Here is a 26,384-nt window from a genome sequence, read left to right as displayed (position 1 = left end):
GTACTTCCGGCAACTTCATCTGATGTTATCGAAAGTGAGGCTGGGCGGATGTCCACTGAAGCGAAAGTAGACTCGCTCACCCACGCTGTAGAAAACATACAACAGTCATTGGTATCATTGACGAACGCAGTCAGCAGCATTCAGGCTCACAACGGGAACAGAAACCAGTCACTGACGTACGGAACAACAACCGATCTAAACACACGGGTCTCTTCGGATTCTGTTCCGTTTATAGAGACGGTGTCCACAACTCTGCGCAACATTATACAAGGTAAAGATGTTAATTTGGCTACTTTACTTTTGCCCCGTGAAAATGAAGAACATAAAATCCAAGATAACGAGGGTCAAGTCATATTAATCAAACCAAATCACGATGTCAGACTGCAGAGAAATCTATCAATAAGCGAATTTAACCTGGCCTTCTCCAAGTTTAAAAACGTCATGTGTGAGGTTTATCCTGAGAGACGACAAGAGTTGGATGCATATGAGAGGGACATCGTAGAGATGGCATCCATGACGCGTGGGCCAGCTTTTTACGATTATCACAAGGCATTTTCCGCAAGAGCAAGTGCCCTGCTCCATCAAAGAAATATAAGAGTCGATTGGTCAGTTAGAGACACGAAACTGTTTACTTCCATATTCGCGGGTCAAACTGTGATTAGATGTGACAGCTGCAACAGTATGACGCACACAGCTCATTTTTGCCCAAAAGCTAAATTAAATCCTGTCCAAAATAACCCTGTGCATTCTAAATACAGAGGATCGTCCAATCAACTTGATGTTCAAGGCAGACCGCGATTAACACACAAAGGAAAAGAGATATGTAACAATTTCAATGGAGAAAATGGCTGTAACAGACAATCCTGTAATTTAGTTCATATCTGCTCAGCCTGCAAGCTAGGGAAACATGCATCTATTCAGTGCAAAACTGCTGTTAGACAAAAAGACGGAAATACAATGGAGAAACAGTGACTAGAGAATACATCTACAAAAACGGATTCTTGTGGGAAGAGAAATACATGTGTAACGCCAATTAACATCATGGCCTTTAAACTTGAATTACAACACCACCCAGATAGAGATTTTGTGAATACTTTTATCAATGGTTTGGAAAGAGGATTTGACACAGGAATTGCCCAATTACCAGCTACAACATTAGAATGCAAAAATCTAAGTTCTGCTAGAAAGAATCCTGATGTAGTGGACAATTTACTCAAATATGAGTTAGACAAGGGATACTTAGATGGTCCGTTTGAAAAGCCACCCTATGACATATATCGTATAAGTCCGATTGGTGTGGTGGAAGGAAAATATTCAAAAAAATATAGATTGATAGTTGATCTATCATCACCTCACGAACACATTTCTGAAGTCAGTATCAACAGTCTTATTGATAAGGAAGATTACTCACTCCAGTATGTTCGAATTGATGATGCTATTAATATTTTGAAGATATTAGGTGATAATTCACTTATGTGCAAGACAGACATTGTGGATGCTTTCAAATTATTGCCTTTATCGGCATCTGTGGAACCCTACTATGGAATAAAGTGGAGAGATAAATATTATTTCTACAAAAGATTAGTCTTTGGATGCAGAAGTAGTCCAAAAATCTTTGACATGCTTTCTCAGGCTGTTTGCTGGATTTTGAACAATAATTACCATATTAAGCATATATTACATTTGTTAGATGATTTCTTGACTATTGACCCAACAGGCGATGAAGGATTCCGAAGCATGGCGATACTGACAATGGTGTTCAATAAATTAGGAATTCCAATATCAGAGAAGAAAACAAAAGGTCCATGTGAGGAGATGGAGTACTTAGGAATAATATTGGACTCATCTAAGATGGAAGCACGCATACCTTTAGAGAAAGTAGAGCGCCTATTCTTCCTCATTGGGAATTTAAAGTCAAAACGTTCATGTACAAAACGAGAGCTTCTTAGTATCTTAGGCCATTTCAACTTTGCAGCACGCATAATACCAGCAGGAAGATCGTTTACTTCCTATTTATTAATATTGGCACATTCTGTAAAGAAATTACATCATCATGTGAATTTAACGAAAGAATGCAGAAATGATCTGGTTATGTGGGAGACATTCTTAAAGCAATGGAATGGAAAGTCTTTCTTTTTGGATGAAAATGTGACCAGCGCTTCTGATATTTGCTTATATACAGATGCTTCTTCTACCATGGGATTTGGAGGCTACTACGATGGTAAATGGTTTCAAGGAAAATGGCCGTCAGAAATTCAAAATTTAGGAGATGACCCCTTATCCATGGCTTTGTTGGAACTTTATCCTATCGTGGTTGCAGCTGTATTATGGGGCCACAAGTGGTCGGGGATGAGGATAAAATTCTGGTGTGATAATCTTGCCACTGTTCAAATCATTAAAAAACGTAGATCAAAATCACCAATGATTATGAAATTACTTAGAAAACTAACTTGGATATCAGCCATTGACAATTTCATAATTTTATGTGACCATGTTCCAGGAAAGATAAACATTATAGCTGACTCTTTATCTCGATTCCAGATGTCACGATTCCGCGAAGCAGCTCCGGCGGCAGCAGCAACTCCAACCCCAGTTCCGCCCATACAAGAGTTAATCCTGTATTAGAAAGAGAATCTAGGATGTTATGTGAGGCATCCATTAGTGATAATACCAGGAGTACCTATAGAACTGGATTTACTATGTTTTGTCAATTTCTATCGTCCATTGGAATTGAAGCAAGGGATTATCATCCTCCAGAAATTTCTGAGCAGATCTTGATATACTTCGTTACCCACTGCTGCAATATGCTCAATTTGAGTCACAGTACTATCAAATTGTATCTTGCAGCGGTGAGATTCCATTACATCAAGGCTGGAGTGCCAAATCCTTTGTGTTCGGCAACAGATACTTGTGTGAGGTTACAAACAGTGATGAGAGGAATTCAGAAGCAAAAGTGCACAAAGGAGAAAAGAAGAACCATAACATATAGTGTGTTAGTTCAAATCCATAATGCATTAAAAAGAGGAATGTTCGGAGTATTTCTTGATACTATGTTGCAAGCGGCTTGTTCCACAGCATTCTTTGCCTACCTTCGATGTGGGGAATTTACCATAAACAACGCAAAACAAGACAATATACTGCGTATGGAAGACATGGTTATGGATACTGAAGAAACAGCTTTTACTCTCATTCTGAGAAGATCCAAAACCGACCCTTTTCGAAAAGGAATACAAATCCGTTTATTTCAATCCGGTCAAACCGTGTGTCCAGTGCAGTGTATGAAAAAGTACTTGATGTTCCGACGAAGCTGGTTCAACCGTAATGTGTCCTCAGCATTATTCGTAGATGAGAGTGGAAATCCTTTATCAAGACATTTATTCATATCAAAACTAAAACAGATTCTAAAATCGCTTGGTTTTGATGATGAGAAATTCCAGGGACATTCATTAAGGATTGGAGCAGCTACATCCGCGGCCGCAGGACAGGTAGAGGATCACCTGATCAAAACCTTGGGAAGATGGAGTTCCGATTGCTATACCAGATACATTCGCTCCGATGACCAAACTTTATCGCGTGCTCAACAAGCTATGTGTTGTCTTTAAATTCTAGAACTATGTGAGTCGGGTGTATGGACTTTCAATTGATTACTTACTTTGCATATGTATTGGCAATATCTCACGATTGTTGAAATGGACTGATGTTTGTTATTGTTATGTGTAGCTTAGATAATGACTTTGCATAGAGGTTATCCTTTAACTGCAGTTACTATGTACCGTACTTATTTGTTGCAGGATACAATGTTTAATTATTTTGCGAAATTTGTACTGTTTGTGTGTCGGAATGTTTCTTATATTAGTTGATGAAGGTGTATTAGTCATGAAGGTGTATTATCAGATCAAGAGTGGTGGTGATCAACCCAATTCCTTTTGGGGCTCTCAGCTATTACAATTAACATTTATAATAACTTCGTTTGGGCATTTCACACATGGTCAATTGGCCATGTGTTATTATACCCCAAAAGAATTGTACAATGTTCACTCATTTTGTTATTAGTACAAACACACGCACACAGGCCATCGGCCTTCCACATCAGCCATCGGCTACTACATATCAGGCCATCGGCCTTCTACATCACATCTCAAGCCATCGGCTACTACATATCTTTTCTAGATATTGCAGGCCTTATTGCCTCATTCTGTTTCTAATATTTTGTTTGCGTGTGTATTTTTATATTACTGTATGTTCTGTTGCTTAATAGCTGAGTAGTGCCCAGAAGGCAATTTGAATAAATTTGTAAATCTTTATTTTGGTTGGTTTTATATAAAATGTAATTTAATGTAATTAAATGTTGTTTATATAAAATCATGTAGAGCAGATCGTATTTCATCTGTGTTGGTTCACGTGTTACGCTAAGCCAATCATATTATTGCAGCAGCCTGTTTGTAGCTTGGAGTTGAACAGTAAACACTCAAAGTACCAACATCCTCCCCACCACCACCTTGATCTGATCTTGGGTAACTACTTGCATTTCACACATGGTCAATTAGCCATGTGTTATGGCATTTCACACATGGTCAATTGGCCATGTGTTATTATACCCCAAAAGAATTGTACAATGTTCACTCATTTTGTTATTAGTACAAACACACGCACACAGGCCATCGGCCTTCCACATCAGCCATCGGCTACTACATATCAGGCCATCGGCCTTCTACATCACATCTCAAGCCATCGGCTACTACATATCTTTTCTAGATATTGCAGGCCTTATTGCCTCATTCTGTTTCTAATATTTTGTTTGCGTGTGTATTTTTATATTACTGTATGTTCTGTTGCTTAATAGCTGAGTAGTGCCCAGAAGGCAATTTGAATAAATTTGTAAATCTTTATTTTGGTTGGTTTTATATAAAGTATCATATAACTTTTTACAATATAACATCATCATGATATTATATTGTATTATATGAAACAATAGTGTTTCATATACAATACTATATCATAGGAATCATGTTTTATCAATTACCAACAACAACATTTATCTATCAAGCAGGTTTGAGTAAGGTAAGAGATTTCTTTAGCATCCTTGATATTGGAGACCAGGCTCTTCATTTGAAGCTACATGTATCTCTGCGTTTCCTTTAAAACATAGTTAAGGTGGCTCTATACACCACTTTTTGATGACGCAGTACGCAAAAGAGTAAATCTGCAAGCATGCAATTCCATTACTGGCTGATTTAAACTGAGGCGAATTGTATATAAGGGACCGCTCTTTTGAAAAATTTGTTAAATGAATAGATCTAATTTGATATTTGGAAAATTCATTACTTACAAGTAATGTGGTATGTGAAACCTTCACGTTGTGTCGTTTAATTTATCGAAATAAAAAATAAAATCAAATATAATTTTTTAAATAGTTTCTTTCCCGTCATCGATATCTTACAGCGTAGCGCAGAGGGTTAGTGGGTTCTCTTCAAACCTTTAGGTCACGAGTTCGAATCCCGTTGTGGACATTAAACTTTCCAAATTTACCGAAATTTTCTAAAACTTTTTTTTGGTTGAATACTGGGGAAAAAAATTCTAAACTGGTGAGAGTATTTCAATTATTATATATATACTTTAATCTACATGTACATCAATATCGACAGATGTTCCTGACTATCTTAAGGGGATTGGAGGGTGGCTTTGAATTTCTCTCAGGTTGGGATACATATATCCTTTTAGTTAATTTCCCCCTTTATTTATTTGACTTAGTTTTGCATTAAAGAGAATACATTCACTTATTTAGGCGTATAATGAAATATGTATGTATTTATCATTCCAACATTATATTTAGGAAAATTTCTTCAACTCAAAATGAAAAGTCCCCAAGGTGTTTGGGCCTTGGGACTTTGGAACGATAACTCTTACCTGAGGAACTCTCATACCAATTAAAATTCAAAAAAAATTTTGGTGTTTATTTGCAATGATATTCATTCAATTTTGTCTGTCACATTTATTAAAATACATTTTCTTATAACATCAAGCAGCTTTTTCAGATGATTTATCAGCAGAGTAAGAAAATATGACAAATTACGTTTTGGGGAATTACTAAAAAAATTGCAACAATAACATTTTTGGATTGTTAAGAAGTGTTATATTTTTTTAGGTGTCCGAAGGAAATATCCATCATATGACAAAAAAAATTCTCAATTTGTTTATGTTAACTTTTTAAAAAGTATTTTACAAAAACACGAAAAAACATTTAAAAATTCTCTAAAAAATACCTGATGGTATCCCTATCATCATTTTGATATTTGATTAGTATATGTTTTGGGTCTTCTATTGAAAATTGGAATAAACTGTCGGTGTATAGAGCCACCCTAAATCAACTATGCAAGCTATCATCTATAAAATATGTGACCTGTTCCAAAAAACTTAACCTCATCAAGCATCCGAAACCTATGGCTCAGATTCAGCATTCAAGCCTGTCAGGTGCATCAGTATCATAAGACGCATCATCCATGCAAGTTTGGTGAAGTTAGGACCAGTAATATCTAGAACTGTCCTAATGGGACTAATACCCCGCAAGGCTAATTTCAAATGGGACAAATAATTGAATTGAATAATAAAGGTTTGGAACACATACAAAAAAAATCTAGAATTGTAAAAAAAAAAATAAGTTAAAGAAAAATTAAAATCAATATTGTCATATTTTCACTGTAAATACATATCTATAACAGTAATAAATTTACAAATATATGTATCTGATGATAATTTTTTTTTAAATTTAATTGATTTAAAGAAAAACCAACAAAATGTCAATAACCCCTCCCTTTGCAGTAAATGGAAATACCAGTAGCCAAGCAATGCTCTTCTGTTGATAAAACTTTCAATATTTTTCTAATAAGAGTCTTGACAGATGCAATTAGTTGTTTCAAATTTTCCTCAACAATGGAACTCCATATCAGAAAATTGATCCCATATAGGACTATGATTTTCTTTGATGAGCTTGTTGAATTTAATAAACTCCCAAAACATTACCATAATTACCATACTATGTAAAAAAAATATGTAAAAGGGAAAATTTAACATTACAAACAATTCTAAAATTGCCAAAACACTACAATAATATCAGTAATTTTGAATTTCATTCCAATTAATGTCCAATAGGGTCATTTCATCAATTTACTTGACTAATAAATTTAAAAAACTTCTAAAAATAGTTTAACTTCTTTATTAATAATGATATTATTTATTACCTTATAATGATAGAAACTTTTGGTTTACATGAAACAGTTTTAAAATAGCCCCAAAACCATCACCCATTTTACAGATTATCAATTTCCCCTAAACACATGCTCCATCTGAACCATGGCTCAGATAATTGCTCCCTTGGTACAAATGAATTCAGCCACACTTGTCTTTGATGTTCTTATTAGCTCCTAAGAATTTATCATTGACATACAAAACCTTTGCATTGTCAGTTGATTGAATACTTATAAAAAATATTTTTTTTTTATTAATTAAGACATAAAGACAAAAAACCTCCACCTGGATGTATCTATAAAAATATATTTTAGAGTGTTTTAATACTATTGATTAATTAATAAAATTTGTAAGGATTACCTCCCTTACTTTTCAACATTAGTGTACAATATATAGAATAAGGAAAATGAAAACTGTCATAAAATCATTAAATCTTGTCTGATCTTAAAAAAAATTGCAGGTGCACATCTTCAGATGGTGTTCAACATATGTACAAATTTTCAAACTGTTCCATGCAGTAACAAAAAAATTCTATAGGGGGGACAAAGTTGTGTCTACAGAAAGACGGACAGATAGACAGACGGACAGGGTGAAACCAATATACCCCACTAAACTTCGTTTTGCAGGAGTATAACTAAGATATCATCATCAGAGGGCACCAGCAATTAAAACCTTAACCTCCTCCAGCATCTGCAACCTATGGTTCAGAATCAGCATCCATGCCTGTCAGGTGCATCATAAGACACATCATCCATTCAAGTTTGGTGAAGTTAGGACCTGTAATAACTAAGATATATTTTTTAGCATCCTTGATAATGGAGAGTAAGCTCTGCATCTGAAGCTACCTCTGCGATTCATTCATATTACAGTTTTATCACTTATGCAAGTTTGAAATAGTACTATTATCTATTAAACATATGATCTGTTCCAAAAAACTTAACAATATCCAGCATCTGAAACCTATGGCTCAGCATTCAAGCCTGTCAGCTGCATCAGTATTATAATGCACCATCCATGGAAATCTGGTGAAGTTAAGACAAGTATTAACTAAGATAACATCATCAGAGGTCACCTGTTTCAAAAACTTTAACCTGCAGCTCTTAAAACCATAACCTCCTCCAGCATCCAAAACTTATGGCTCAGATTCAGCACTCAAGCCTGTCAGGTGCATCAGTATCATAAGACGCACCATCCATATAAGTTTGGTGAAGTTATATAAGGACCAGTAGTATTTAAGATATAATCATCAGAGTGCACCTGCAACAAAAACTTTAACCAGCTCTAAAACCCTTAACCTCCTCCAGCACACGAAACCTATAGCTCAGATTCAGCACTCAAGCCTGTCTGGTGCATCAGTATCATAAGACACAACATCCATGCAAGTTTGGTGAAGTACAGACCAGCAGTTACTTAGATGTTGCTATCAAAGGCCATCTGCAACAAACAATTTTAACCTGCTTGAAAAACCTTAACCTCCTCTAGTATCCAAAACCCATAGCTCAGATGCCAGCACTCAAGCCTGTCTGGTGCATCAGTATCATAAGACACATCATCCATGCAAGTTTGGTGAAGTACAGACCAGCAGAATGCCATAATCCGTAATGTCTCGTGTATAATACGCACTCGTGTATAATACGCACCCCCAAAGTTGTATAACACGCACCCAAAAAATGGCGAAATTAACAGCCGCCATTTCCCCCAAAACTATCGATGTTACATGTTAATCCATGCGCAATTTCTTTAATTTTGTGATCGGAACATAGCACAGACGATGAAAATCGACGGCCGCCATTTCCCCAAATAACTATCGATGTTTATTGATAATTTTATAACCCAAGCGTAATTAGTGTAATTTCGTGATCGGAACATGGCCTAAGCGATATTAGAGTCAAAGTTCTTACAATTTTACTTTAAAAGAATGGCAAAATTTACATGGGCGGTATCAAATATCATTTGACACTTCGTAAAGAGTTTCTTATACAACATCGTAGAAGTACAGAATCATCATACGTAGAGAAGAATGGCAACCGAGCCGAGTGCTTAAAAGTAATAATGTTTGCAGATATAACAAAAAAACTTAAAAAGAAATGATTTAATTGATTAAATATAGTCAAACCCTTTGATTGTTGTTTAAATAAACATTGTGAAGAAACGTATGTATGTCGTATATAGTCATTATCAAGTCGTACAAATGATCAATGTAATTTTAGCAGTGCCTATGTAAAGCAATAACGTTTAACTGCATAACTGGACACAAAGTAATTAAGTTTAAAAAAATCAGAATAATTGCTTATCTGCATGCACTTGAAAACACCCTGTGAAGTCCGACACGAGATATGTGCATGCTTCTGACACCGGAAATTGTTAAACAAACATTGACCACACGCCGAGTCAACAGGTGGCTGCTTACGTAATGGCGAATACACTGGCGATATTTAAACTTGTTTGATGCAAGAAATAGTGTTAAGAGAGGATAAATATTTCAATACATGGAAAAAAAAACTAAGAATAAGGTATTTCTGATGCAGTAAATTTAGTATACACTCATTCAATTTGCATAACATGCTATATCGGCAGTCACTACTTCCGTGGTATCAAGAATCACGGCTTGAAAAAATGGGGTACAATTTTTGTCCTATGTACAACACGCACCCCCCACTTTTGATCAAATTTTGGCTGAAAAAAAGTGTGTGTTATACACGCGACATTACGGTAGGTCCAGATGCATCATCCATGGAAGTTTGGTGAAGATAGGACAAGTTATAGCTTAGATACAGGACCTGCAACTAAAACTTTAACCAGGTCCGACGCCGGAGGTATAGCATAAGCTCCCCTTGACTTTGTCTCAGTGAGCTAAAAATGCAATCCAAAAACCGATGAACACAACTTCAATGTCTCTGTTATTCAAATTCGTTGGAATCCCATTCCCTAACTGACATTCCCTAAAACAAGACATGATTTTGTTGCTGCAACGAGGAGGTCTTTCGTCCAATATAAGAAGTTGAATCTGATACATGTATGATCTTGATTTTGCTATAAAAAAGCTGAACATAACTTGAAAATAAAGGAAAAAGAGGTCTTCATTTTAAACACAATTTTGCTTCTGGTGTAATGATTTCGTAAAAAACTTTACCCCTCGTGACCCCTAAATTGAGGGACCAGTCCCTTTTTCATCTTATCAAAAGAAACATACATTTTGTTCAACAAGTGTTTAAAATTCATGAGATCCCTTACCAAAATGAATTGTTTGCGGCAAATTTGCAGCAACCTTGCAGCAAATTTTCGGCAAACTGATTAGTTTACCAGAAAACTTTAGAACTTGTTTGCCGATCTTTGCCAGTAGTAGCAAACTTCTGGTAAACCTCTTTTATTTTGCCAGTAGTTTACCAGACACCCAATTATGTTTGCAGCTTCTTCGCCAGAAGTGGCAAACTTTTGGCAAACTCCTAAAAATATGCCAGATGTTTACCACAAACATTTCTTCTTTTTTCTCTGTTTTTTTAACTTCCTGAGCTTGCCAAAGCTTTACCAGAAATAAGACTTAGACAATTTCATACACATTCAACACAACTTTAAGACTGTCAATTATAATGAATTGCTTTTATAATTTTGTATATTTGTATAGAGAAAAAATAAATCTAATTAATATTTTCGGATTTAAGTTTTATTCTAAGATAGTCTCGATAAAAATGTTTATTATTATGAAAATAAGATCAACTTTAATCGCATGATGCACCCCCCCCCCCCCACGTATTACATGAACACCAACCTGTCTGTTCTTTTGTTATGCTATATTCTTTTTTCCTACGTTCAAATATCAGTCAACTTGGATTTGAGTATCTAAACCGCTTGATGTTGAATCATGTAGATTGAAGAATTTTCCGTAACGTTATGCTGTTCAGTGCAGTGTTTGTTTCTACTTTTACTTTTGTTTCAATGTTACGCTACGTGCGCGCTGATTGGTCGATCAATAGCTAGCCGCCAATTTTCACATTCGATGCTGCCATGTTGTCTGCCATCACCGAGATGGTAAATGAATGAAAATAAGGGAATATGGATGTGCACAAGGTAAAAGAAACATTGTCAATGGAGTGTTTACTTTTGGAAAATCCGCGGCAAAACAGAGGACGAATATAAGTGAATGAATCGAGTCTCAACACCCAAGGCCACTGCATGCACCATCTGCATGATCATGAGCACGTTTTTGAAAAAGTAAGTGAAGTAATGAAAATATATTCGTTGAATGGCAGTTTTAACTGGAATATAAAACGAAAGACTGTGATCTTTTATAATGAGTTTAACAGTATAAGGCCGTCCCTATGACAATGCAGGGTGTCGATCCGAATCCTGCAAAACGCTCGTTATTGACATCGTTGTGGCCATGATGCATGAACAAATAATTTAAATTTGAAATTTATTAAAACAACGCCAAATTTAGGAAATTATCATTACATAGTGTATAAGTACATTTTATATGATTTACATTTTTATTCCTTAAATAAAAGAATTCATGTTCTACTCACATAGTCAGAGTTTGAGTAGGCCTAATGCAAATTTGTAGCTTTATATAGATTAATAGATTGAGTAAGTATATGATAGGCCAACTTGTTTTTCTTAGAAACTGCTTTAAATTTGAAAACAATTGTGCTTATATGAAATCCATTTATCTTCCCAATAGGTGTCTGCCCTGGTGACTGCGGGTTACACAGACCTAAAGAAAACCATGCATGAACAACTATAACTCACTGATTTTATGATCAAATGATGCAACCAGAAAAGAGTGAAGACAGAATTTGTGTAAGACTTACGTAGAAAAGCATAATTATAAACAACAGTGCTGAAGTCTGACCATTCCATTGTGGGCATTATTGTGATATTCGGCTATTTGTTTGATATTGTTTATGTGTGAAATTAAATCGGAGAGCACGTACAGGAGACTGTCATAAAAAAGACATCGAGAATGCCTTAAAGAATCCCTGACTGATTAATTGTAACATGACCAGTGACCGTGCAGGACTATATGGTTTGAACTTCGCTGATTGTGAACTTTTGTACAAGTCCATCTGTGCATGCATGTTGTGATCAAAGTCATCAAACTGCATTCAAGTTTATCGATCTGCAGCAACAAATCATCACCTATCGGTTGAGTACTATTTGTCAAATTTCATTATGGTTTGTTCATCATTTTTGTGTTTATTTTTGAAATTTATAAAATGTGTAAAATTTAAAGTTAATTACTTGTGTCCTTTATCTCTAATTTTGCTGCAACTGTTTAAGTTAAACATCTTTGTTAATCACCAGTAGAAGTTATTTGTTAATTGATTGAAAAGCATAGTATATGTATTATTAAATGATTTTTTTCTTATGTTGTAATATCTTAAAGTTGCTATGTTTATCTGTAAGCTTGCGGCAAATTTGCTGCAAACAGTTTGCCGGAAGCTAATTTGCATACGAATTCTGAACTTGCTGCAAATTTGCCGCAAACAGTTTGCCAGAAACTAATTTGCATACGAATTCTGAACTTGCGGCAAATTTGCGGCAAACAGTTTCCCAGAAGCTAATTTGCATACGAATTCTGAACTTGCCGCAACTTTGTCGCAAACAGTTTGCCAGAAGCTAATTTGCATACGAATTCTGAACTTGCCGCAAATTTGCAGCAACTGTTTGTCGCAAATTTGCAGCAAACTCTCTGCAAATTTGCGGCAACTGTTTGCCAGAGGCCTTTGGTAAGGGATATCTGAGAAAGATTTTAGGGGCTGACCCCTATCTCCATATCATGGCCGTTAAACAAAATTTTGAGGGTTGAATGTTGTTAAGTACATCATTTTTAGCATCTTTTCTTCTATACTGCATTTCAAAATATATATCCTTATCAAGATAAAGGTGATCAAAGTTTTGAATTTCTGACCCCTAAAATCTACGTTATACATGAAAAAATCATTATATTGCATTGGGACATAACAGTAAGATAAACATTTTTGCATGCTTCTACAACTTACCGGTATTACAAAGTACCCCTCAGTAAAGAGCTATAACTAAAAGACTTGAGACCACTCTGGGTCCAAAATTTAAGGGGCCAACTGCAACCCCTTTTCCTTTGTTAATTGAATAAAAGGTCAATTAAAACTACACAAATTTTGTTCAACAAGTGTCAACAACTTTGTTATCCTTTTTGAGATATATGAGAAAGAAGGTTTCAGGAGCCGTCCCCTTATCCCCTTCAGCGGAAGACCCAACTACTTTTCCACTTTTTTTATCATATTTATTTTTTATTTGTCGTACAAATTTTGTGCAGGAGATTTCTCGGAGATAACTCTTTCAATTTTCTTCAAATTTTCAGGGTTGATGTGTCGACATCTGAAATTTGCACTGCTGTTTCAATTTGTCAATAATCTCTTCCGGTCGGAATTTATCATCCGTTTATGATTTTTAAAAGTCAATTTTGTGGCCTAGAGATCTAAAACAAGTAAAGATAGAGGGCTGAAATTTTGAGTGATGATAGACATCCTATTTTTTTGTTGCAACATGGTCATAAAAACGTCTGCCGTCAATTCCCGTGGTCACCGGAAGGAAAGTTTTCGCGCTTTTCAACTTTATCTTTTTTATAATTTTTCTTTGGTTGATAGTGATTCTTTTACTGATGCAGAATATGAAATTTGCTTTAAAATCGATCGACACATTTTCGAGATATTAAGGATCAAAGTCCTGAAGCGAGAGTCCTAGTAGCTCAGTCATTAGAGTCCTGGACATTTGGCCAGGTGACCCAGGTTCAAGCCCCGACTGCCAAAAATATTTTACACTTAGATTTTGCTTAGATTGACATTTAAATGATGGGTTTTATTCAATCTAATTAAAAATCGGACAGAAGACCCACTCCATCAAGAGTTATCATTAAAGGTTATATTTTAAAATTGTCTTTAAGCTGCATGTAAGGACCTAAAAACCATATTGACGCTTTCTTTAAGTTACCTTTATGCACCTTTAAGCAGCATAGATAGCTTAATGGTGGCTTAAAGATAGTCTTCAATTTACCTTAAGCATCTTTTAGCTAACTTTAAGGAGAACTTACAGATGGTCATTCATTATCAGATTGTTAATACAGGATGCATACTGCACAACGACGGACAAAGCAATTGCAACAGGTCACCAAAGTGACTCAGGTGACGTAAAAAAAATAAATGTAGATCAGGCCCCGAATGTTCATTATCATTAATAATTTTATTTACCACAAAATATTTTCTGTTGCAATTAGTTCAGGTGTCAGGTCATTTTGTTATGTTGCCTAAACTAGAAATAAATCAATGTTAAACATATCCAAGTTCCATCCAAGATAAACATAAGTTGCTTGGAAATACAGAGTCAAAACCTAGCTGTATCAAACTCTTCGGACATTAATGCTTATTTAATTGTATGGTTTAAGTTTCGTCAGATTGTCAAGGTGAAAAATTTGAAATTTCATTAGATTTAAGTTTTTCTAATTTATTCTACAACAAGTTCTTCAGGTATAGAATTGTTTTCTTAATTCTGTTATCATACTTACTGAAGACTGTAACAGTTGCACTTGATGCAGGGGTTGTTCCGTAAGTACAACCCCATTCACAATTATCACTGTATGCAACTGAAGATATTGGAAGATATAAAGTATTTCCTCCTTCTTTAACCATATTATTGCATGATAATATTGAACATCTGCCTCGCACAGTTGCACCACAAGTAAACTCAATTACTTGAGTAAAGTCTGGAATTCGGCAGGTCATATTGCATGGTTCATTCTTTACTGCCGGAAAACATGGCTCAAAATCGACAGCATAGACAAATCCATCTGAAAAAGAATAAATATTCAGAAATTTCTGCATACCTTTTACAAAAAAATGAAAGATTTTCAACCAATCTACAGTCATTATCTTAATCTAATATTTATTAAATATTTAAATCATTTTAAAAATATGAAATAAATGTGGTCACTTTATACTGACCTTGTGATGGAGATTTACATAGTACATGTATAAGTATGTCTATCAAAAAATAATGGAAGTAGCCAAAGTTAGCAAGTCTTACGATAACTAACAGGGAAAAGGAACAATATTAACTGTCCGACCTGCTGTATATCATGGTTATAGTGAGTAATATGTACAACCATTAAAAAACTTATATACAATATTGTTTGTCTCGGTGGTCAATAACACCTGAACCTACATGTACTTTTGAGGAATTCATATTATTTTTACGTAATTTGAAATGAGGTTGTTGGGGATGTTGACTTTTAAAAAAATAACACAATTCTTTTTTTAACAAAGATGTCTGCAGATTTGTTAAATACCATGTACACCATATTAAGCAATTAAAATGAATTTATCTTTTTATGTGGACCCTTAGCCCAGCCTTTCCAATCAAAAATAAATATATTTTATATTATTACAATGTACAGTAAAAATGGCTCATATCTGATATATAAATTTAGAATATGTTTGTAGACTATATGGGGGGGGGGGGGGGGGGTCCTCAGTAAGCATCAATTTATTGTAAGCGTAATTATTGTAACCCTGTATTAGTTTATATAATGTGCATTGGATACAGTTTAATCATTAAGGGCATGCTTTATATTCCAGAATTTAACAAAACATATAAGCATTTTTCACTCCCTTTATATATATAGATATAGATATACATTTTTAGATATTTATTCAAATATACTACAAGGTAGTATACTTAATAAAAACAACCATATGTAGAAAACATGTATGACACCATAACAAGTACTTTATTAAACTGACTTCCAGTCATACATATAATAAACAATTTGTACATGAATAACTCGATATACATGACACCATACATGTCAAAATGTATCACACATACTATAGATGGCTATATCAAACATCAACCAATAGATTACATATTGATTTTTTTCCCTCAATTTGGACCCTAGAAAGGCTAAAAGTTTACAATTTTTTAAAAAGAAAATCCTAAGTGAACGATTGCACACAAACAAGACATGTTTGTGAAACAATTATGCCCCCTCCTTTGGAAACATCTGAGAAGAAAATGCAAATAATTGGAATTTTTTTTAATTCCAAGGTCAAAAATTGCTCAATCATACCCAAAAAATAACTTTGCCTAGATCTTATTCAGATAAATCTGTATACCAAATTTCATTTCAAAATGTGGAACCCCTGCGAAGAAAATGAATGATAACTGTTGGTGGACTGGCCGTCTGCAGACCAACAGACAGACAGAGAGAGACGCACAGCAGCAAAGTGATATGCCATACCTTCTTCGAAGGGGGGATAAAAATAGTGCATACATTTATATGAATGTGCAGCAGTTGGGTAAATGCTGTGTATACAAATTTATGCTATTAGAATATTCCTATATACATGTATATGTAGTCCAAAAATGTAGCTACCATCGTGGTAATTACATAAATACAAAATATGAATTTCATGAAAATGCATTAATTATAGTGCATATCATGCAGTACATTTCATCAGATGGTTATATTATTTTTACCCGAAGTGATTTTGCCCCGGTGTGGGCCCTTTAACACTGCACCGTGCACCTACTCTGACAAATTTCCCCCCATGCATCAAAAATTTTCTGGGGAAAACACTGTTAATGTAGTCCAAATAATGTAGCTACCATCATGGTAATTACATAAATACAAATATTAGTAATTAAAGATGAAATCATGATATATTATGATAAGTACATAGTATTTCACTTGTTATTATATAAATATCATAGCATTCTGAGATTCTTTTTTTATATTAGCTTTTTTTATATTCAATTAACTTAATCATTAGTTATTGTTCTGTCTTCCTTGGTTATTAACCATGCAGCTAAATTTGTCTTTCTTAATGCTAATTACACATAATTTTTCTTGAAGTAATGAGATATAAAATTTCTTTATTCTTTCTATACATGTATAATGGATAATCAGTGAGAAAGGGACATACATATATGCACTTATCTTCTACATAAATTAGTTATACATGTACATCTTATTACTGTTATATATATTAACATAGTTTTTTGACATTGAAAAAATTTGAGTGTGAAGTTCAATGTTAGTTATTTCCTCATATACATGCAGTTTGTAAGCTCTTTATCTGTTGGAGTTGTTTGAGGTCCTAACATAATCAATTGTTTTAATTTCTCTGATTGCCCTGGTGCAATCAGATTAAGCACTGGGTCAACACATTCTTCGACTTTTCGCTTGTTGAAACATTCTGTAAGATATATTCTGCCTCATCAGTCCAGTTTGATGTTATGACAGGGTCTGTGATTGTCAAAGTTCCGAGTCCTGAAATAGAAAGATTTAAAAACTAGAAATATTGTTACTTGTCATATGTAATGTAAAACAACATATAAATATTAATACACCAGTCATGTCAAAAAAGCCTAGATAAAACATTGATTCCTATTCCAGTCTGAAAAGAAAGAATCAGTAGATAGGGAAAGTTGATGGTTGGGTGGATTGGTCTATGTTAATAAAATTGAAGGTAGGGCCAATTGTGACACCCTATTAGACACTATTAAATCAATGTAATCTTAGATGAATTAATCAAAGAAGATTTGAACTTCTGCAATAGGATCTAAACCTATGACCATTTATGATACACTGAATGGTTTGGAATAGGGAAAAACAACAGGGGATACTTGCCAAACCATTACATAAATTAAATAGATCTTCAAATACCAGCAACAAATATAATTTTTAAGGGTGGGGTGTAAATTGACCAATGAATTATAAAAATATGGGATAAGAGATAACCCCCGGGCATTTGCATACCAAAGTAATCGCCACGTCTAATCATGAGCTGTATCAAAGAATTTACATCATGTACCCGTACATTTAGGGGTGGGGATCTCTACTGGAACACAGCGAATTACCAGTATATATTGAGGGGGTGGAAATGACCTAATCATTATTTTAATCTTTGCAATTATTTTATAATATTATATTATCGGTCAAATATTGTTAAAAAGAAATTTCTAAAAGAGTGAAAGTGTTTTGAATATAATATACTTTTATCCACATCAATACCGACAGGTGTTCCATACCCCCAAGTTTAGTGAGGGAAAAAAACCCACCTTATTTTTACCCCACAATGAAAACAGCTGTGAAAAAAACTACAATGTGGAACTTTTCATTCAAGATTGACTGGTGTTTTGTTTCAATTGTTGATTGAGGCATGAACATATATTAGTTTCTAATATACATGTAGGGATACATCATTTTTCAATGTATCTGAAAACAGAGGGCAGTGTAAGGCTACTGCAGTACATTTATTCAAATCTTTAAGATTTGAATATAAGTTATAACAACGCACCTTTTATAATTAGACTTGTAAATGAACAGATGAAAGCATACATTCGTAAAGTATACAGTTATATTTGAGTGTCCGTATAATTGCCAAAATCAATCGCTTTGATGTTCTAAAAATAGATTCGGGGAAAACCAGTATGATCACCGATACATGTAGTGAAATATGCCAATAAAACAAAAACTTCACTGCAGTTGTTAGTTAACTTATATCACTGTTTGAAAAAGCTTATTTCATTCAACATGTATAGCAATAATATACCTGTATATAATGTGATTCTTTGGGGTATGACTTCCTTCGCTGTCCGCGGCTGGGTTGACAGGTTGTTTGTCGGCCATCACTAAGTTTTAAACCTTGCAGTTGTCTTGTTATGTCTCTGCAACAATTACAAAGGGTCACTAGAGTTGTTTATTCTGGATCGGCTTTATACAGACTTGTGAAACTGTTTGCGTAGTGTCCCGAAACCGTGTAGTCTTCTCGAACTTCCATTTTCGCGCACTAGCGTACGTAGCAACGAGGCGCCATCTAGCGACGATATTGTGAATCAACCAAGAAAGACAACCAGATTTCACTCGAATTTGCTTATTTTAACGGCAATTTAAACTCGAAACTCAAACTTTCCAATACTTTTTAAAATTGGAAATCATGTGCTGAGTGAGTTTAGTAACTATTTATAATCAAATTTTCTCGTAAGGTTTGCTGTTTTTAGTAATTTGATAAAAATATATGCTATTTTACTAAGACTTGCACGGCGTCAAAATTGAGCGCCTTGTCAATATATCAGGCCCGTATTCAAAAACGAAAAGAATATTTCATAATAATTTGGCATATACATTCTTAACATCCCAGTTTCTTGCTGGGTAAAATTTCGTTTTATTTTGCATCTTATCACTTATCACAAAATTTCGATATTGCCTGATTCTAACGTGAACCTGTACTTAATACTTATTTCTCTCTTTATTTTTTTTTCTTTCCCCTTTTATTATTTTTAATTATTTTGATCGACCAAATCTGTGGAAGGGAATTCTCCAAACGGCTTAGTCGACTTCAAAAACATTTTCATATCTGATTGATATTGCTATAAATAACCTTTTTGTATTTTATAATAAAAGGTCACTGTTTGTCTAGATAAATGTAAGATATAAAGGGAAATGTCGTCTAGGTACAAATATTAAAGGTTAAAAATTAGAAAGATTCTTGACAAAAGTTACAGTTCAATAATTGAGATCTAAATTTAGTCTCAGTTGATTAATTTCTATAAACATTTCCCATTTTCATTAATCACAGGATGAATGACCATCTTTAAGTCCTCCTTAAAGATAGCTTAAAGGTGTTTAAAGGTAGCTTAAAGACGATCTTTAAGCCACCTTTAAGCTACCTTTAAGCTATATGTATTGCTTAAAGGTGGCTTAAAGAAAGCGTAAAGATGGCTTAAAGGCAGCTTAAAGACTATCTTTAAGCCACCTTTAAGGACAACTTATAGGTCCTTAATGTCCAAACTTCTTTAAGCCACCTTTAAGCCACCTTTAAGCTACCTTTAAGCCACCTTTAAGCCATTAAAAAAAATTTAATTCAATATTGTGCTTAATTTCCAACAAAATGTATTAACTTTATGAAAGAAAAGGTATTAAAACGGTTTTTGTTCTAGAAAGAAAAATGAAAAAAAAAAAACACCAAAAAAAAACGGCTGCGGTGAGAATTGAACCCGGAACCCTTAGATTACTAGTATAACCACACATCCTCTGCGCCACGGCAACTTACATATTTATAAGCGTTTTTATATCCTATATATCAGTGGATATTGAATCACTGTATTGAATGTGTTTACTTGAAAAGATTTTGACAAACCATTCAGTTTGTAACAATCAATTATATCTAATTTATAAATTACATGCATGCGTGTATTTAGAATGAAATACGGAACTTGGTCTTCAGTGAACAAAAATATATTATACCTAAATGGAAACCGTTAGGTTCACTATAGTAGGCTTTCTTAGTTAATAAATTTAAACCGAGTAGATATACGTAATTCATCTAATTTATAGCTATAAAAATGTAAGAAAGAAAATGAAATCATTTCTTTTATTAAATGCATTGATACTATTAGGGTATTTGTTCAATTTCCCGCAATTTCCCGGTTTTCATGATCGCGGCGCCGTTCCAATATGTTTAAATATTTACATGTAATTGTATGTACATGATTTTTAAACTATCAATTCTATAACAAACAAAATTACCAATTACCGGTGACGTATTTACTGCATGTGGCAATTGCAAATGACTTGTACATACAATTGTATGATGTGCCAGGCCGGGTATATTTGACATATTTACCCTTATACATATATTTAAATAATCAACCCCTATTTATGATCACCGGTACATTAATTAATTAGCCTCAAGATTTTACTCTTACATACATGTATCGTTAATTTGTAGACGTAACACATTTGAAACCAAGAGCTAGGAAATAATACTTTGAAAATGAATTACAAATGTAAATTAACTTTTATTCACTAGACTTATCGTATACTCGTACATACTAAGATTCAACGCCTTTAGAAACCCTGACGTGCACCTGGGCACACGACACACCTGTTGTGTATATCTTGTATATTCTGTGTTAGTTCCAGGGGTTTTCTTAAGTTGGACAAACAATAGACTTTAATTAGATATACACAAACATGCACCTGGGCACACGACACAACTGTTGTGTATATCTTGTATATTCTGTGTTAGTTCGAGGGGTTTTCTTAAGTTGGACAAACAATAGACTCTAATTAGATATACACAAACGAACAAAACTATGTCTAGACAAACAAAGCAGTAATATCCTGCCCGATATAACAAAGGCAGTTGAGAGTCTTTTCATCTTTAACATGTATCTAGCAGATCTAGAGTTAGAAATAATGAAAATTGAAAAAAAAAATACAAACCTTAAACCGATTAACAAATTAAATCATGCATTTTTGGTTCATTATCTTTATTTTGTTTAATAACCAGATGAACTGAGAGAGAGATAGAGAGAGAGAGAGAGAGAGAGAGAGAGATTTTTCACCGATTAATTTATAATAGGAAACAAACATACTTTAATTAGTTTTATGCACATATTAAGATACAGAGACTGCGCTCATCCCTACACTAATTTTGAAACCCCCAAAAAATTATAAAGAATTTTATAACGGCAATCTGTGTCCATCGGAGCGGTGCTGATGATAGCGATCTGTGTTTAATGGAGCGACGATTAAAACCGCCTGGAACCCCCCCCCCCCTTCCTTGGAAATTATATTATCACTCGGATGACCCCCTAGAGCTCCCATCTCTATAAAAGAGCTTTTGCATTTAATATATGTTTTTATTGTTCAGCTTGATCAATATTGACTTAAAGGCCACTTAAAGACAGTGTAAAGGCAGTGTAAAGAGAGCGTAAATGCCACTTAAAGATGCTTAAAGGTGGCTTAAAGGTGGCTTAAAGGTAGCTTAAAGAAGTTTGGACATTAAGGACCTATAAGCACTTGCTTAAAGGTGACTTAAAGGCGGTTTAAAGGTTGTATAGCCTTTAAGCTCCTTTAAGTCACCTTTAAGCCACCTTTAAGGACTTGCTTAAAGATGGTTTTTCGCCCTGTGAATTTTCTTAATATATACGAATCACACTTAGAAATATCTTGTAGTTTACTCTTAGACTCTAAGACAATAACAAAATAATTGATACAAAGTTTCAAACATTTTGTGAACATTTTTTCCTCTTAACAAATCTATACTTTTGAATTAAAAAAATTCGCCAATAAACTACGAAACGCCTAAACCAGAGAAATTGCTTATACCTTTGGAATTTGAACACGTATGATATGATATCTGTAATCTATATTCAAAGTTTACTCTAAAGTTCTTAATAATAACTTTTTTTATATGCTGAAGCAATTATCTTCATCGTAACGTTATTTACCTATGCATGCCAATTGTTCATTCCTTTGTTACGTAATTAAGAATTTTAGGGGAGGGGGGGGGGGGGGGGAGGGGAGACGTTGCAGTGTAAAATTATTTGTCAATGAATTTTTAATTTTCTTTTAAACACATCAACATTAAGATGTCATCTACAACATATATTATTTTCATTACTACTTTCTCACTTTGCAAGGGAGATATTTTGATAGGGATTTTCCCGTTTTTTTACATTTCGAATTCTTCTTGACATTTCAACTTTCTGCAATAGTTATCTCATATATGGAATTTATTTACAAATTATATTCATTTTTTTTTAAGAATGGAAACAAATTTCAAATTATTCACATCATTGGCTTCTTTACATACATAGAGCATTATATTGCTAAAATTAGCACTTTAAATTTGGGAGTTTTATTCTTAATTTGAACAAAATGTGATGGCACATGAAAAAAATCTCAATAAAATTAAAGATAAAATCAGTTATTATTCTTAGCATGTACTTTTTAACTTCTAAATTTTCATAGCAAATGTTTAGCATTCAAGAAAGAGTCGTTAGAGTCGTGGACATGTGCCCAGGCGACCTGGGATCAAGCCCTGAGTGCCGAAATTTTTCTCTCTAATTTTTCGCTTTAATTAACAACTTTTTTTAAAAGTGAATGATTTTATCTCATTTACTCAAAAATCGGACGGAAGACCCACTCGTTGCTCGCAACGAGATCGTGTCTAGTAAATATTCTTTTTCTTTTCTTCTGACTCCTTTTTTGCTTCATAACTCAAAAGGTTTTTAAGCGATTTTAATGAAGTTTTCAGAGATTTTTGCACGTTAGCGTCCCTCAAAAATGCAAAAGTTTTAAAGAGAACGTCACCTCCGTTTTGACGTGACGTCAATTTTAATAAAATTTTAAAAAGTCATCTTGTCCGGGACTTTTCTCAAAAACGCTTTAAGATAAAGGCTTGAAATTTTTAATGGTTATGATTTGGTAAATTTACCTCTGTAATAACGCTCGAAATGAAAATCTGTCACTTCCGTTCGAAACCGGAAGTGATACAAATTTTTCGAAAAATAAATTGATCAAATAAAAAAAGTATATGTATTTTGTAGAGCTTAATAATCTGAACCTAACACTGAAATCAGTTTGAAAATCGGTTCATGCATTACAGAGTTTTTTGGGGTTTAAAAATTGATTTTTCCGGAAATTTTGATTCCGCGTCCTTGGTTTTAAAAAAATAGCATAATGTTCAAAGTAAAATTAACTCGAACCAAATATAATTGCTAATATAAGTCGCACTTGAACACATTCAATTTTTTTTTGGTTAAGCCATTCTTGAAATTGGAAAGGTTTTTGTTAAGTCGTACCTAAAATCATTCGTATTTTGTTAAGTCGTACCAGGAATAATTCGATTTTTTTCATCTTTTTATTTTACTTGAGACGAGAACAACGCCAACGACAGACAACGGACAAATTGTGATCAGAAAAGCTCAATCAGGAATTATTTCTTTAATATTCACATGGAATTTCAAAACCGACTGAACTTCTGCATATGCGTTGCACGCGCACTCGAATAGTTTAAACATACAGGTGAATCTCGATATCTCGAACTTCAGGGGACCATGATTAAACTTCGAGAGCTCATAAGTTCGAGATATCGAAAGTTTTAAAAATCTTGTTCCAGTCAGTTTGGTTCTAAAATTATAGTAGCCGGAAATTTATATTTATAGCATGGAAGGATAGTCTGATGATTTCAATCGTATTTTCTGCTACATTACTTATTTAAACCAATTTAAACAATACAGAACTTAGTTGTGTGGTTATTAAGTGTATATTTTTACGTAAAAAAACTTTTAAGCATATTATGTTTTCTTAATTATAACGTTAGAATATTTTAAATAAAGAGCAGTTTACCGTAACTTTCACAAGTTGTTGAAATAAATAGATCAGTTACAAATTACCTATCTACCCTTTGAAGGAAGCAAGGGGTAGTGTCCCTTACGTTATCAACCAATTAACACTACCATGCTAGCCCCCAAGAGTTCACTCAACCATCCAGGTAAGGTCCATACGGAGCTATAATTCATTATAAGCTTGGTCGGCCGCGTGTGTACACAGAAACGACTTCGAGTTATCAAGAGTGAAAAACAATGAAATGTGTGTAACGGGTCCCCGGTTTTACTTCGAGAGATCAAGAACTTCGAGATCGGAGTTCAAAAGATCAAGAGTAAATTTGCTTAGTTTATATAGAGAAAAAAATCGGGACCATGAGTTCACTTCGAGAGCTCGAAGTTCAAGCCATCAGTGTCACCTGTATATATTTTATACAAGTAATAGCTTTCCAAAAAGCTTGCCTGACTAAACAAATTCATTCAATGAAAGCATGCATGTATGAATTAGGCTATCTTGCAAGAAATGAATTCTAATTTTCGCTGCAGATCATATATTCATAAACAGAACGTGCATATTTAAGAATAAAGTTCAGTGTTTTCTTCCATCTTGTGCATCTACATGTATATCACTTCAAAATTAAATAATTTCATTAATTCAAATTGTTTTAGGAATGTACATATTATATCAAGAATTGCATGTTAGACTGAAAGCGGAAGATAAAACAGTCAAATTGTGTTTGTTATATTAAAATGCAAATTCAACTGAAATTCATATTTTTAATTTTCAACCACAGAAAATAGGAAAGGATAAAAGGGCACTTTGCATTGTTTTTTAAAGTGTGTTGGGGGCAGCTTCATCCAAAATATCTAGACAATCAATTAAAATAAAAGATGAATTCCCAAAATCATGAGAGAAAATCCTACTTGTAACTTCATTTCAATTCAATTAGAATTCCTTGTTTCCAAAGAGGTATTAAGTACCTTATTTACAACTCTTTACTGGGGATATTTTGTAATAGATCATAGAAGCAGAAATAATTACCATGTCATGTAACCCCGCAATATGATAATTTTCTTATGTGTTACGTAATTACGGGTTTATAGGGGTCAGAATGTCAAAACTTTGATCACTTTTATCTCGTAAAGGAAACATACTTTGATAAGCATTATATAAGAAAAGATGCTCCTAATGATATACCAGACAATTTTCAATCAACAAAATTTCATTAAATGGCCCTGATAAGGATATAAGGGGTCGGCCCCTAAAATGTTCTTTCTCAGATATTCCTAGAACAGTTACGAATGTCTAAACACTTGATAACAAACCTTTCATTTAATACCAAGGAAAGAGGGTTAGAACCTAAAATTGGGGACTTAAAGCCGCATCCTAATCTATTCCAGATATCATAAAAACTGAAACAAATTTCTAAACACTTGATAAACAAGAATCACAAAACATTTTATCTAATATGAAGAAACAAGAGGCCCATAGGGCTACATCGCTCACCTGAGCAACAATGGCTTTATATGGGTGTTCAAAGGATATTGTTTCATATGGCCCCACGGCAGAAAACCAAAAAAGAATACCATAAAATAAACCGATCCAAATTTTACAATTATTTTCCTACACTTAATCTTTGATATTGTACCCTTATGAAATACCATTTTTACCAAAAATAAGATCCTATGCAAGAAATAAAACTAAATTTTTGGCATGGGTACACTCTTAACTTCCAATTCCCTTTACATGTATTTTAGTTCTGCCCCCTCACTTTATAAAATGATCAAATTATATATGAGAATATGCATATAGGTACATATTCATCTTCAACTACATTGTAATAGCTAGTTATTGTATTCTATTAAAAAAAAATTCCTATATGTGAAAGAGGAAAATTGTACCTCAAGGCGTTCAAATTAAAAACATTCAAAAATTTAATTGGTCTTCCGCATTATAAACGATTGTTGTTCACCAAGCGTGAACT

The 26,384-nt window shown here is 33.9% G+C and overlaps 2 long non-coding RNA genes across 2 annotated transcripts in view; both read right to left on the bottom strand.

Moving 5' to 3' along the window:
* The window catches only part of LOC136273101 (uncharacterized), a 73,993-nt gene that overhangs the window by 20,751 nt on the left and 26,858 nt on the right, over positions 1 to 26,384 (bottom strand). Inside the window, exon 3 of the long non-coding RNA XR_010711277.1 lies at positions 14,786 to 15,067. This is a non-coding gene — a long non-coding RNA (uncharacterized lncRNA). The remainder of the gene's footprint in view (positions 1 to 14,785; positions 15,068 to 26,384) is intronic.
* LOC136273100 (uncharacterized) lies at positions 15,988 to 19,169 on the bottom strand. The gene is made up of 3 exons (XR_010711276.1): positions 18,834 to 19,169; positions 16,517 to 17,548; positions 15,988 to 16,459 (listed from the first exon to the last, which is right to left on the bottom strand). It is a non-coding gene; the product is annotated as an uncharacterized lncRNA (long non-coding RNA).

The sequence above is a fragment of the Magallana gigas genome, chromosome 2, assembly GCF_963853765.1.
Source record: "Magallana gigas chromosome 2, xbMagGiga1.1, whole genome shotgun sequence".
In the NCBI taxonomy this organism is placed as follows: domain Eukaryota; kingdom Metazoa; phylum Mollusca; class Bivalvia; order Ostreida; family Ostreidae; genus Magallana; species Magallana gigas.
The sequence above is the reverse complement of the archived record's forward strand: the minus strand, read 5'-3'. Positions and strand labels throughout refer to the sequence as shown.